This window comes from Saccopteryx leptura, chromosome 3, assembly GCF_036850995.1.
Source record: "Saccopteryx leptura isolate mSacLep1 chromosome 3, mSacLep1_pri_phased_curated, whole genome shotgun sequence".
Classification (NCBI taxonomy): Eukaryota; Metazoa; Chordata; class Mammalia; order Chiroptera; family Emballonuridae; genus Saccopteryx; species Saccopteryx leptura.
The window spans coordinates 313,656,051-313,667,085 of record NC_089505.1 but is presented as its reverse complement, the minus strand read 5'-3'; positions in this window follow the sequence as shown (position 1 = coordinate 313,667,085).

Below are 11,035 nucleotides of genomic sequence, written 5' to 3'. Positions count from 1 at the left end.
CAATGTGTGAGTGTGTGAATTGCTTCGGGTGGAGGGGCAGCGTTGGTCTGGGAATACATCGTGATAGAGGCCTGGCTGGGTAGGTGACGTGTGATTACTGAGATGAATGGGAGGGAAGGGCTCTGGCTGGGGTGGGGAAAGTCAGGAAACCAGGGAAAGTTGCTTTTGGTTATATTTCAGGTAGGCGCCCAGCCTTTGCTACTGGCGGAGAAGAAATGCTGGTTGGCAAAGGGCCTTTACTTAAAGCAAAGAGCTTCCTTATCTCTCTGGGCCTGCACAGATTGCTTCTTGACCTGCAGAACAAAATTTCCGTGAGTGTTACTGAAAAGCAGGCTCCCCCACTTATTAAGGACCCTGATTGTAGGAATGAATGGGAAAGAGAACCAATGTGAGAACACTAGCTCTGGGAATTGATTTCTTGTGATGGACCAGATTGTTCTCAGCCTGGAAAAATGTCAGTGAACGTGACCAGGTATTTTCGGAAATGGCATAGACCTCACTGCTAGGTGACTTTCAACAAGGAGCTGTTCCTGTAAAACTCCAGAGGGCATTTGGGTGTGTGAAGGGTAATTTGATTGTCACAGGACTGAGTGCCTCTGGAATTTCTCAGGTAGAGATCATGAAAATGACCTGCTGTATTGGACACTCATGTGAGAAAGACTTATGCTCCCCACGGGATGCCAGGAGCCCTGCGCTGAGACACACGAGGCTCAGCTGTCAATATGCACTCATCCTTATAATATTGTGGTTCTTTGACTTTCACTTACGGGGAGATCGAATGTGTCCATTGTAGTTAGTGAAACCAAAATGTGAGAAACCAGCCCTAAGTGAGCCCAGGCTTCCTGCCTCAGGTCCTTTTGGGAGGAGCTTGGCCAGGAGGAACTGCTGGTGGTGGTGCAAAGGGACTGGGGTTGGGCCGTGTGAGAAGAGGTGGGCAGAGACTCAGGAACTGTCCTCCTCAGGCCTGGCACTAATGTGTCCAAGGGACCTCCGGAAGCTGGAAAAAAACACAATCCTGGGTGTGTGTGGGCTGTGGGCCTGGCTGGAGGGGCAGGCTCCTGGTACTGGCCAATACTCATCTACAAGAAGCAGTTGACCTAATTTTCACACAAGAGAAGAGAGAACCCTTGTCTGTGACCTTTCTTCCATCAGAGACATCAGCATCTTGTGGTACCTGCCCTTCTGTGCTGCATAGCTCAGGACAATCTGCCAGTCTTTATCAGAGGACCAACTTGTCTGCTGGGATACTTAGTAATGAGAGTTCCATGACTGATTTGGGGCTTTCCTGGGGCCAGAGGATGCTCAACCAGCATGAAGCCTCAGATGCCCTGAGAGTGGGGTGTGGAGCTGGCTTAGCTGCTGAGTGACAGGGAGCTCCAGCGTCCCTGCTGGGACATGATGCCTGACTCCCAGAAGAAAGCTGATCCTCAAGGGGTGGCTTAGAATACACACAGCGTCTCATTGGCGCAAGGTGACACAGGGCATTTGGTTTCAGCTTTCAGGGCTGATGCCTAATCCTGCTGCCGTTGTCCAGCCAGGTGTGAGATGGAGCTTTTTTCAGGGTGGGCTCCTTGTGGACAGACCTTCCTGACATAAAGCCCAAAGTGGCACTGATCTTTCAGAAAAAGCAGTGAGATTCTGAATTGAAGGAATAATAACTGCCAACCTCTGAGTCTTGCAAGAACCAGCATACTTCTGCAGCAGCACAGGGAGTTGTGTCTGCCCAAGCATAGGGTGTTCACGAGCATCTGTGAACCGTCAGCCAAGGGCCGGGTGCTGTGCTTTCGCCCGGGGCATTGACCTCAAGGAGCTCTCAGTCTGAAGGGAGGGCAGGCAGGCAGGAGAGCACACAACTCAATGGAGTAAAATGCGTGCCATGAGAGACGGATGTGGAAACAGGGAGGTGGCAGAGAGAAGGGCTCACCAGTTCTGCACAGGGGGGTACAGGAGATGTAGCCAGAGAAAGTCCCCGGAAGACATGAGTGCTGGGGCTTGAAGAGTGCGTATAAATCCGCCACGTGGACGGAGGGCGTGGGGGTCCAGGAGGAGATGTGGCAAACACAAAAGTGTGACAGTGCAGAATAGTATGTTTGTTTCTGGAGGTTGTGAGCAGCTTCTTGTGAGTGGTTACAGAGGGTGGCAGGGTAGCAGCAGGACGTGGGCAGTCAGGCTGGGCCAGGCCATGGGGGAGCCTCATGCTGTGCCCAGGAGCCTGGATGCCATCTTGCAAATGAGGCACCTCCTTGAAAGGCTTTAGGCCAAGGTGTAGCGTGTGAGAGCTTCTGCCAGAGGAAGTTACTGTACCAAAGTGTGTTGGCCGGATTGGGGAGGGGCAAGATTGGAATTTGTCAGGTCAGTTTTAGGAAGCTGTTTCAACAGAGAGTCTTAGCTATGAAGGTCATGGTTAAGGCACTGGCCGTGGAGTAGTTCAAAGGCACTTCTGTGATGCATTCAATAAGTGAACACAATAGAATCTTCTGGTTGGCTATGGAGTGTGAGGGAGAGAAGGGAAAAGTGAGGGCTCTAGAGTTCTGAATTGGGTAATTGGGTCATAGTCATGCCAACCAGAAGGGTGAGGTTTTTAGAAACTCTTTTTTGGTTGAGGTGGTTGGGTATGGGAGAGGGTTGGGGAAAAACAGGCAGAGATAATGAGTTCAGTCGAGCTTAGTTTAAACAAGGCACTTGAGGTGTTTGTGACATGTTAGGGGGAGATGTTCAGCATGCAGCTGGGTCATTAACATATTTAACATATGCAGACTTGCAGTCAGCAAGTAGATACGGAGATACAGGGATAGAGAGAAAGGAAAAACTAGTTGGGAAAGCATTGTTCCTGTCCTTCTGCTCAGCAAGCGTGTGCCCAGTAGAGCATGCCGTGGGACACCCTGACCTTCTATTTTCACCACATGCCGGATGCCTCTCCGTTTGAGCACCTGGCCTCACTAAGTGCAATGCAGAGCACAGGTTGGCAGGCTAATGGCCTGTGGGCCAGTTGAGGCCACCACTAGGTTTTTAAATGGTTAAAATAATTTTTTTAAAGAATATTTTATGACATAAAAATGATATGAAATTCCAATGTCAGTGTTTATAAATACAGTTTGATAGGAACACAGTGACACTCACTTATTTGTGAGCCACTTATGGCTGCTTTGGCAATGTCATGGCCGAGTTCACACAGGGACTTGCTCCCGGAGAATAAAATATGTACTGTCTTATCTTTTACAGATAAAGTGTGCTGACCCCTGCTCTAGTGCTCAAACATGCACTGTTTAGTAACATGCCACTTAGCACAAGCCGAGCTCAGCACATAAACGTCTATACATACATGTTACTGTACATGATTGTGGAGAAAAATCCTTGTGTATTTGATGAGTGATTTGAAACAGGCAAGGGACTTATTGGCTGGAAGCAACTTTGCCTCCTATACTGGCTTCAAATATCCCTGTCCTGTAAACCGTGTGGGATGGAGATGCATATTTGGAAATCAACAGAATAAACTCCGTATCAGTTTCCTATTGCTGTTATAGCAAAGCATCACAAACATAGTGGCTGAAAATGACACAGATGTGCGACTTTAGAGTGCTGGGGGGTCAGAATCGCAAAATGGTCATAGAGGGCTAAAGTCAAGGTGTCATCGGGCCTTTCTGGAGACTCGATGGCAGAATCCATTTTCTTGCCTTCTCCAACTGCTGCCGTCTGCCCCAGTTCCTTGGCTCATGGCCCCTTCTCTGTCTTCAGAGCCAGCAACCATGGTGGAGTCTCTGTAGTGTCACATCACTCACTCTGACTCTTCTGCCTCCCCCTTTCACTTACAGGGACATGGGCCCATAATCTAGGAGACACATCCCATCTCAGGGTCAACTGATTATTGTCAACCTTAATTCCCCCTTGCCATGTAACACAACATAGTCACAGGTTCTGAAAATTAGGACGGAGACATTTCGGAGGGGGGGGGGTCACCATTCTGCCTCCCCAGATGGGGATAGGTGTTTGGGAATCAGGTGACTGAGCATGATATTTAAAAGCAAGAGAAGAAAGGGCAGCACTCATGGAAAAAACGTGAAGTGGAAGAGGCGTAAGGAAAACTCCTCGCCGGACACCTGGATTGAAAGGGCAAAAAGAGAGGATTCTAAAAAGGAGACTGAAATTGGAAGGACCAGGAAAGTATGTAATTAGGAAAGCCAGGGGGAGAGTCCCAAGAAGAGATGCCAATGCCACATTGTCAGGAGAGATGTAGAAAGTAAGGGAGCTACTAGAGTTGGAGATTTGGCCATTAGGAGAGGCAATGGATGCCTGATGGCTCAAGGAGACCCAGTGTCCATGCTCCTGTCCCCTTTTAAGCCCCTGTGATTTGTCTGGGACCCAGAGTGAAGCATGTGATTTTGGCCCAACCCTCATATTGCATATTCCTGTCTGACTACAGTAATTGCTTCCGGGGCAAGTACTTCATTTAATTTGTTTCAATGAGAAGCAATGAGATTTGTTCTGGGATTCCTGGGAGACAGTTTACTGTAAGAATCTTTCAGGCTCACAGCTCCAGTCTTTAGACCCAAATGAAGAGGATGTTGATATTGGACCCCACAGGAAGGAGCAAGGGAGAGAGAAGAGAGCACAAAGAAGGAGAGGATAAGAAAGAAAAATTGATCCTGATGACATTTGAACTTTGATCAAGCCAGGTCAGATCTTCTCATTTTTGAAAACAATATATTTGTTTTTATTTTGCTTAAGTCAATTAGAGCCATGCATTCTGTCACTTAAACCAGTGATCCCTAACCTTTTTTTGGCCACAGACTGGTTTAATGTCAGAAAATATTTTCGCAGACTGGCCTTAGATAAATGTATCACGTGACTGAGACAAGCATCAAGAGTGAGTCTTAGACGAATGTAACAGAGGGAATCTGGTCATTTTTAAAAAATAAAACATCATTCAGACTTAAATATAAATAAAACGGAAATAATGTAAGTTATTTATTCTTTCTCTGTGGACCGGTACCAAATGGCCCACGGACCGGTACTGGTCCACAGCCCGGGGGTTGGGGACCACTGACTTAAACCAAATGAGTCCTAACCCATCTAGAGGCCTTTGGAGTTTTTTGCAAGTGCAGAACCAGTAAGTGGAAGCCCAATGATAAGGGCATTTCACAGAAGGCAAGTAACTCTCATAGAGATGTACACGCCGAGCTGACTTTCCTGAATTCAAAGATGCAACCCTCAGGGTACACAGAGAGCTGATTCCCCTGGGCTATGATGGCTCTGGGACAGCACTTCCCGAAATGTGAACCCCAGACTGATGACATCAGCCTCACTTGGGAATTGGTTAGAAATCAAAATCCTTAGATTTCTCTGGAATGATGAAATAAGAAACTCCAGGGATAGAAGAGCCCATCAGTTGGGGTTTTCATAAGCATTCAAGTGATTGTGGCATACACTGAAGTTTAGAACTTCTTGCTAATCCTCAATGGCTGTTTCTGACTCTGGCCAAGGTCACTGGAGGGTCATACGGGATACGTGAGGATTCAGTGGATCTTGATGTCAAGGGAAACTTGAGACGTGATTTCCCTGCTGAAATGGAATGCTCCAATTCTTAGCTCTAAATGCCTGGTTCGCAGTCTCACGGCAACACCATGATTTTGTGATATAAGTTGAGACACAGGTCTGGGTTTTCCTAAAACATCAAAGTGCAGCAATTTGGGGACTCAGATTTCTCTTTTAGAGATTGTACTAGTTGATTTGATCTTCTTAGTCACTGCTATTTAACCATACTAATGCTTAATGAAATGTGACGTTCTGGGACAGAACGTGATAAATGAGGCAGCAACCCACATTTCCAAGCAAAAGGCAGTGTACAGAAGTAGATGTCCTCCATGTAATATGGAAAATGACTTTTCAATTATGAATCCCCACCCTGTCCAGGGCTGTCCAGGCAGGGCACTATAAAGGCGTTTGAATTTATGGGGGCATGTTTCAGAATGGAGAGGACCAGCAATACTGTCCATTAAGGTGGAGAGGACGATGATCTCTAAGGTCTGGACTGTTTTTCTCAGAGGTGGGACTTCCTGCTCTAAGTGCTTTTGCCTTTCTTCTCAAAGCAGAGCAAGCTTTAATGCAGTGGGAAAAGAGGGGCTTGGAAGTCACAGAGCCTGAATTCGAATCTTGGGGCTGTCACTTAGTTGCTGCATGACCTCAGGCATGGAACTGAGTGCATCTGAGACTCAATTTCTCATTCAGAATATGGGGGTAACAATACCCATCTTCTGTGGTGGTCATGAGGTTTAGAAGGAATGTGAGAAGTACTAGGCACTTACTATGTGCTCAGTCTGTGTTTCTCTCTTCTAACCACCTGCATTTAAATTCTTATTTTCCTTCTTTCCCCTTGTCCCTGGTGACCTAATACAGCTCTCTTGGTCTCACGTCTGGTATTTCTGCCAGACATTTCCTCTGCCAAGTTCCCAAGTCTCCAGAATCACTCTCTCCTCTCCTCTTCCAAAAGTAAGCTCCCTTTTCCTATACTTGACATTGCTGTCATTATCTCATTAAAGAAATTGATTCTCCAGGTGAACCTGACAGGCTAAAGCCTCCCAGGTGGTAATGCTTTGCTCTTTCCAGCCCCCAAAAGATCAGATTAGGTCACAAGACACCCCAGTTGGCAGGAACTCCAGAGGAGACGCTTGGAGCAGGTTAGTGATTCTGGGACTCCTCTCATTCATGGATTCCTCCCTGCCTTTCACCATTCACTCAGGCAATCCACATACAGTGAGTCCCAAGTATACTAGCCAGGTACTGCACTAAGTTACAGGGGATAGGAAGATGAATCCGACAGTCCTCAAATGCAAGAAGCTGAGACTCAGGGAGCAGACACACATAAGCAGACAGTTAAGAAACTCAGAAAATTACAGTAATGGATAGAGTGTTGGACAAATACAGAAGAGAAGCCCAGCTTCAACAAGATTGAGTGTACCAGCCAGGAAAGACTTCCTGAAGGTGATAATGCTTTCAGGAAGGCCAAGTCTTAACAGATCAACGGGTAGCTGAAGTTGCCAGCCGAGGGTCTATTAGGTAAAGAGACTAGCGTTGCCAATGTCAGAGATCACACAGTGTATGCATGGCAACCACTGTATGGTTATCTGTGTCTATGGAAAGCCACTAATTTAATCTAAGGCATGGAGAGCCCTTAAAAATGTTTACTGGGCAGGGAGGGGCCAATCAAATTTAACTAAATTTCTATCTAAAATTTCTTCAGTGCTTACCCTGCACCGAGCCCTGTTTTAAGAATTTCACATTTTGTTGAGTCATATGATGTAGATCTCTTCTGGTGGAGGATGGCCTTGGGAAGAGGAGGACTGGAGGCAAGGAGACCAGTCTGAAGCGGGAAAGACTGCGTGTGGAGGGGAAGGGAGAGAGGTCAAGCTGGGGGAATGACGGAAAACGGAGCCCTAACAGGGCGAGGGGGCAGGAGAGCAGCCAGGCGAGGGGGGAGGCGGAATCCCGCGGGAGGCGCTCCTAGAGCCGGGAGTCATCACCTCCGCTGGACTCAAAATCGGGAAATCTTGTCTGTGCTCCGTTTTTGGCCTCTTCACTATCCGGTGTCATTTTGCTCTTTCCTAGTAGGAACCAGCTCTCCCGCCCACCTAGCTTCACTCCACGCATCTGTTGCCGAGAGGAAAGCCCGCAGCAACCACGGCTTCTCCTCAATCTGTGCAGTGACAGCTTGAGAACTGGTAGTAGCAGCCGCCATGCTTCCGCCGTGAACCATGAGCATCCATCCAGTGAGGTTCGAATGCCCTCAAAGGCAGAAAATTTCCGTTGTGCCCCTTCTCTATGACGACGCATGCCTGAGCTGTCGCCTGCCTGGTAGAGATGCCTGCGTTTCCTCAGCACCGTGGAAGCTCGGGGCTTGTTTCCCAGGCGTTGCCAGTGGCGCCGCCGTCCAGCAGAGGGCAGCATCGAGACGTTAAGGACCCGAGCGCCCGGGCTATGGCGCGAGTTGCCAAACATCAGGACCCACGCTTGTTCCAGGTGCTAACCTTTTAAGCAATTCCCCGGGGAGCCTTTCATGCCCTGCGTGGGCTGCCCCCAAAATGAGCAGGTGATAGGAATGAAATTTTAAACAATTCTATCCCGTAGAATGAAAATGAGGTATCATTTAGCATTTTATCAGTTGATGACACATTCTTCCAGCTTAAAGGTGGTTTTGTTCAGATGCAGGAGCGGGTGACATGTTTGTCACCGTTCCCTCCGCCCCCCAGCACTGAGCATCGAAGTGGGGGTGCCACCAGCAGCCGGGGGGGGGCACCTGGGAAAGGCTGAAGCCCCAGGGACGAGGGGCTGAGGACCTGGCACCTGAGCAGAACGGAGCGACGCAGCTGAATGGATTAAGGATGCGAAGGACGCAGGCACATTTCCAGCCAGGCTGTGATCAGGCGCAAGGCGGCAGGGCGCAGCCTGCTGAGGGAAGCTGAGAAGGCAGAAGGTCAGGGGAGGCAGGCAGGCTTTGCTTTTCCATCGGCCACAGGTGTCTCCTTCCATATTGATTCTGTGGATCAGCAGGGAGAAGTGTTGAGCATTTTCTTTGTCCTTCATCGCCTCCATTGACCTGCTTTCCTTCTCCCCTGCCTCCGAATGCACTTGAGCAGTTTCCTGGGCACAGCCTCAAGGCTGAAATTGGCCCTGAATCTTTTCCTTTTTAGTCGGAAGGGAGGGACCCGTTTTGTCTCCATTTTCTGTTTCCACACTGTGCATGCTGAGTCAATGTTGCGGAAAGTGAGCTGGCCCTGGGCAGCGTCCTTACAGAAAACAAGCAGAGGTGTGTCTCCATCACGGCCCACAGCTGTCAAAATTCAATAAATTCAGATGGGCACATTTATAGAGACCAAGAAGGGAAGAGTAAGCCCAGTTGGAGGAACTGGTAAAATGCTGTCGGGTCCTCTTCCTTTAGCCAGATTAAATATGACTTTGGACAAACATTTCTTCCTGCAAAAAAACCCCAAAACAAACAAACAAACAAAAAACCAAAAACCCTGAAATCTTTGCTGTTCTCCAGTGTACTTTATTCCTTTACAGACACTACTGATTCCTTCCTGTGGATGATTACATTCCAGTCCCCCTCCCCCTCCTCCCACTCATGTCTCTTATTTGGTAATAATGAAGACCATAAGATGCTTACTGGCAAGTGATTTGACTTTGAAGTGAAGTATTGCTTCTGCTCGATAGAGGTGATATATTTGGCTGATCAAATTAAATCCCTACCTGGTACAGGCACAGGGAACGTTTGTAACTAGCCTAAGAGCCCAAAACATATTTAGGAATTTGTATTTTATTCTTTTATTTGAATTAGATCATCTTGAAAATATTCCTGCTGTTTGAAAGTGTGTTAGCAGTGAGTCAGGAGAGTAGTGGGCACCGTGATTCAGGCTCCTCTCCTTGTTACTAGGAGAACGGGGGTGGGGCGAAGAATAGAGATTTGTGATTGGACGAAACCGGCTTTTCACTTAAGCTCCTCTGAGCTCCCATTTTCCCAAATGTAAAACGGGAGTAATAATAATAGTTGTCTCATCATGGACACAAATGTGCGTACGGTAAAATAACGTCTATGAAATGCCTGCAGCAGAATGAAGTATCAGTCTCCCTTTCTGCTTCCTCTTTTCTCTTTTCCTCCTCCTGCAGTCAAATAATGTCATCCGAAAGAGCATTAATGTAGAGACAGTGGAGACTTACCTTATAACCTCAGTTGTATATAAATTCACTTGAACCCCTCCCCTACAACATTCAGAAGATGGTATATTTAGATTTGCATTTTCTGTATTTTATTTCTGTATTTATCTGTCTGTTGAATACTGGCCAGTTATCCAGCATTTGGACGTGTATATCTAGGTATCTACTGGCCAGCAGCTTTCATTCCCCCTCTGCCTTTCTTCCTCTCTCCCTCTCTCCACTCTCACAAAGCTCTCTTATGAAGCTCAAGTCACAAATACTTCACTTCTTCATTTATTTTCATTGATGACCTTTGTACAGAATATCCAATTGGATGAGACTTTGCTCATATCCATCCACACTCTATGTGATAATTTTGGATGCCTTTGATGGGTCTGATACCTACCTCCCTGCACAGTACAAGATGGGTAGGTATTCGGTGTCTGCTAATCCCTGAGTGAGCCCAGTTCACCACATGAGGGACTAAGAAAATCTGCCTTTATTTCTGAGCTGAGATCCCATTGGCCATGAGCCTGCTCTCCAGAATACTCCAGATTGTAGGTGGCCTCTTCCCTTGAATTTCTTTTCCTGGCCGGGTCTTGCTATTTTCCTCAAGACTTTCTCCCGTGGCATGGCTGCTCACGTGTATGGTCTCATCATTGTATCAAAGACCTCAATGTAACCCTTGCTGTAACTTTCACGACAGCCAGGACATTCACTGGCCACAGTTAACTGGGCCTCACTTGAGTCTTGCTGGTTGATTGAGAATCATCCCCAGGAAATCGGAGGATGGAAAAGTGCACCTGTCTCTTGCCATCACAGATAAAGTGTATGAAGACCAGTTTGCCTGTCCTGCTCAGAAATCTGACCATGTTCCTTTTTTGCGTTGCGTCCTGGCCTTCAGGGCGACTCTGGAAGCTGGGGAAGTAGGCTGATCACACTGTCTTGTCACCTTAAGCTTTTGAGAGCAAAACAATGATTAGAGGTGAAAGCGGAAAACAGATACTCACCTTTTGTGCCAGGAAGAACTGTTCCCTTTTGGTTGTCCAGGATACGCTTTCACAGAACTTGTCAGTTTTTCCTTCTCTTAGGCATTTTGAATGGACACACTTTTTGTTAAATTGGGGGACAACAGACTTACCAACGCAAGCAAATTAAGACGGAGAGCTGAAACATTTTACTGAATGATCCGAATTAATGGCATTCTTTGTTTGAGTTACCCAAAGTGACTGAGTTAAATTTTTTTCTATTCAGCTATTCAGATAATAATAATTCTCAACATCACTTTGTGTGTGATCATGATCTTTAGATTTGAACTAGTTGGAAATCAACAAACAGAGAGAAGAGA